Below are 4,261 nucleotides of genomic sequence, written 5' to 3' on the forward strand. Positions count from 1 at the left end.
AAATGCTGACAGAAATTAATTCATTTTTTTCTGTGTAGGGTTTGAAGCATCTGTGCCCTCCAATGAGATCTCTCCAATAGTATTCCTGTCTTATTCCTACATATGTAGTTATTTTCCTTCTATTTTTGAATGTCTTAAAATGTTTTCTAGTCAATTAACTTCTTTCCAAGTGTAGTCATTTATTACAATATCAGAAATAGTGGAGATTTGAGAAGGAGCCTGTAGAGGAAGGAATATGTAAAAAGTACAGCAGTCCATCAGAATGCTGGGCAGGAGAATGCTGAGGAAGTCAAAGGTGACAGGTCACCTTCAACTGGCATGACCCTCACCTTTCCTGTTCTAACGGGACACTGAAACTAGGTCCTAGTCACCAATATCCTGTTGTTAACCATCTCTGGTACCGATACACATTCTCCCTGTATCTGCGTGGGTTTCCTCCGGGTGCTCTGGTTTCCTCCCACAGTCCAAAAAAGTGCAGGTTAGGTGAATTGGCCATGCTAAATTGCCCGTAGTGTTAGGTGCAGGGGTAAACGTAGGGGAATGGGTCTGGGTGGGTGCGCTTTGATGGGTCGGTGTGGACTTGTTGAGCCAAAGGGCCTGTTTCCACACTGTAAGTAGTCTAAATCTAGTCATAACCTGGTGTTGTGTGATTTGATTTTGTCCACCCAGTCCAACACCAGCATCTGCACACGTCTGGCACTTGTCTAGCGGACAACAGTCCAAGAACTAGAGGTCAGCCCTTCCAGGTCTTCCTTTCATCTTGTCAACCAAAGCAGGTTTTCCTGCAGCTGTTTTAACCCTGATCAGTCCCTTGAAATAGAGATTCTTCATTGACAGAGTATAGGTCAACATCATGTTCACGTCCTGAAAAATATTATGCTCAGTTTGGGCACTACACTCGAGGAGGAATTTGAAGACTTTGGTGAATTTTCTGAAAAAGTAAACTGGAATGGTATTAGGGTGAGGAATTAAAGTAACTTGGATTGACTAGAGAAGTTGAGATTATTCTTCTCAGAGCAGACAATGTGAAGGAAGATTTATAGAAGTAATTACAATCAAAAGGATTTAGATAGAGTAAACAAAAAGAAATCGTTTTTAATGGTTTCAGAGTCTATAAGCAAAGGGCTTTGAATTAAGGTGATTAGCAAATGAACCAGATTCAAAATGAGAAAAACATTTTTATGTAACAAATGGTTAGGATTTGAAATGAATTGCCTGATTGGATGAGGTTTACAGATTCAATTGTAACCGTTAAAAGGGAATTGATGGATACATGAAGGAGAAAACATTACAGTGATGTGGGTAAACAGCAAGAGAGCAGGACAAAATAGATTTGATCCAGCAGACTCAATGGGACAAGTGATTTTTTTAATGTGTTGTATTATTTAAAGAGAAGTGTCTTTGCCTAGTGTAAGAGCCAAAATGCTTCTGCAATGAACTTAGACTTAGAAGCAATACCGTAAGGAAAATCTGTAAAACTGGACCTGCTCCAGAATCATTAGTTCAGGGGTTATTGCAGTCCCAACAGTGGGATTGCTCTGCATGCCCACTGCTCCTGATGGCCCAACTAGGATTGAAGAACCGTCAACCTTCTGATGGCTGGAAGCACTTGGAGGTAGGACATCCTACTGTCAATGGCTAAAGGCCATGACTTCAGACAACGTCTTATTTGAACTATATGAATAATGTTGTGTTTCCCAGGTTCAGCACAGCCAGGCTCGCTCTCAACTTTCTACCTGGACATAATGTCTACAACATCCTTGTAAAGTACAAGTCATTGTCTTCAGTCCCAGGTAAAAACTCCATGCCTTTGCCACAGTTTCCATCTGTCCCTTGGTCATTTTCCTCCAACTACTCTGTTCTTTATATCTATATCATTGATAGCAGCATAAACAACAACCTCAAACTGCTTGCCCTCCCACTTTAGAATATTCTGCAGCTATTCCGTGATATACTTGACCCTGCCCTCAGGGAGGCAATGAAATGTCATCTACAGCTGATTAAATGTCTGATTGTACCACTCATGGTTGAGTGTCCTACCACTATTGTTCTTCATGCCTTTCCACTCCTCCCTTCCACTGCATTTGTCACTCTCACTGTGAAGATGCTTGGGTTTTTGCAAACTCCTTCCACTGTTAGTGATTAGCCTTGACGTGTGTCTATCAGAGATTCTCAAGATGATTGGCACCTTCACAGATGCTTCTCCTCCAGTTTGGGCAGTCTTAGATCAGAAATTCCAGTGTGTTAATGAGTGTATCTTTTTTCAGGGAGTCATTGAGCACTTCCTCGAAGAGGTTTTTTCTGTGCTCCAGGTCACCACTGCCATGACAAAGTTCAGAGTAGGGAGATCTTGTTTTGGAAATCTTATTTCATGCATGCAGACAAAGCGTTCTTTCCAAAACAGTTGATTTACGTGACCGATGGTTAGATAATCAGGATGTTGGTCTGAAGGAGGAACACCGATATTGGAGCATCTATTATCATCCCTAGTGAGTACCCTGTGGGCAAAACCTAGACATAGCCCCAATGCCTAAAATATTTCAAAGTACAGAAGATTCTGCCCAATATTTCAGAAGGGGAAACACAAGTGTCAATGCCGCTTTAAAGTTATGGATTGGCTTATGTGGGTGCTCATGCATCTCAGCATTTTTTAACAATCTAGAATCATTGAACTGATGGTGAGCAAACTGTTCAAGAGAACTTAAAGGTCTACTTTCTGTTCCAATATTTCCACTTAGTACATGATTCATCCAAACTTACCCACTGTCAAATCTCATAATTTTAAATTTCTCTGAATCTTCCATTTCTCCATTCCCAAATTGAGCTTGTAAAGACTCTTTTGAATTTCTATCTTGTAAGACTGTATTTCTCATTTGCTGTGCTCCCCAGAGGATAAGGATGTGCTCGGTCACCTTGATGTGCAAATCTCCATATAGTTTTAGCTGTGAATCACATTGGAAGAAGCAGCAGCTAAACTTCTACAAAGTTCAATAAAGTTTTGCAAAGTGATATCATTGATTTTGTTCTGGAGATTCCATTGTGCCTATGTTTTAAGTGAGGAAGTCGATGAGAATATCACGAAGGAATGGAGTGGTAGCAAAACCTGACCTTAGATATGTGCATACTAAGACCTACAGATGACTAAGGACCTATCTAGACTTTTCGCACAGACTTTATCTGAGAAGGTTGTGCTTTCTCTTTAAAACCATAAAACAAAACTGCAAAATTATTGAAATCTGACTTGCAGCCTTTTCCTACCAGGGCACTGTTTGTGTAAGGACAACAATATTTATTATTTAAGCATTCAGATGCTTTAAATTGCTCCTGATGACATTAATTGCCTAAATCAAACATCGCTGTAGTAGGTGGGTCACACGTGTGCTGTTCAGGCACATTTCTGAATTTAGTCATTTTCACATGGATCCAACAAGGCATACAGAGAGATATTATAGAAATATATGGCAAGAATGCATATCTGTTAAACATGAAGATTTCAATTTTTGCCACTATCATTGCTTCTTCAGAAGAACTCGGTACAATTCTTCAGCATTTATGCTACTATTTAAGATGTAAGCAACCTCAGACAGACTTCTCATTTGTGGGTACTGGAAGTGTACTTAGATTAATATCAGATGAAGAGAAGATTAGGATCAAATCCCATCATTCATATGCAATGGAGCATGCAGAAGGGCATGCTGGGAGCTTGAAAATGAGATGTCAAGTTGGTGAAAACACAGACGACACCAAACCGTGGAATCAGATGGAATAGACATAGCTAACCAACCCCACAACCAACATATTAAATCAAAACTCTGCAGTCCTACTATATCTAGCTGCGAATGATGTGGATAATGCAACAACTAGCTGGATGAAAAGACTCCACAAATATTCCTTTCATATTCGTCCATCAAATTATTCTCTAAGTATATATCCAAACTGTCTCTTGAAGTTACTGATACAATCATCTTTCATTCATATATTCACCATCTTTGCTAAGCCCAAAATGCTTTTATTCTTCCTTCAAACATTTGGTGATATGCATTTTTGCTGCAGAATGTGCATATTAACATGCTAAACATTTATCTTGTGTACACCCATTGGCACTTTGAATACTTCAATAAGATCACCCTGAGCATTTCTTCCGCAAGGGAAAATACTGTAGGCACTTCTTACAATACAAAAATATCACTCTGCATTTTAACTGTCCTCCACCCCATCCTCTCCAATGCCGAAGTATATAAGGACCTAGAAATTTTGAAAG

The sequence above is a fragment of the Chiloscyllium punctatum genome, chromosome 10, assembly GCF_047496795.1.
Source record: "Chiloscyllium punctatum isolate Juve2018m chromosome 10, sChiPun1.3, whole genome shotgun sequence".
Taxonomy (NCBI): Eukaryota; Metazoa; Chordata; class Chondrichthyes; order Orectolobiformes; family Hemiscylliidae; genus Chiloscyllium; species Chiloscyllium punctatum.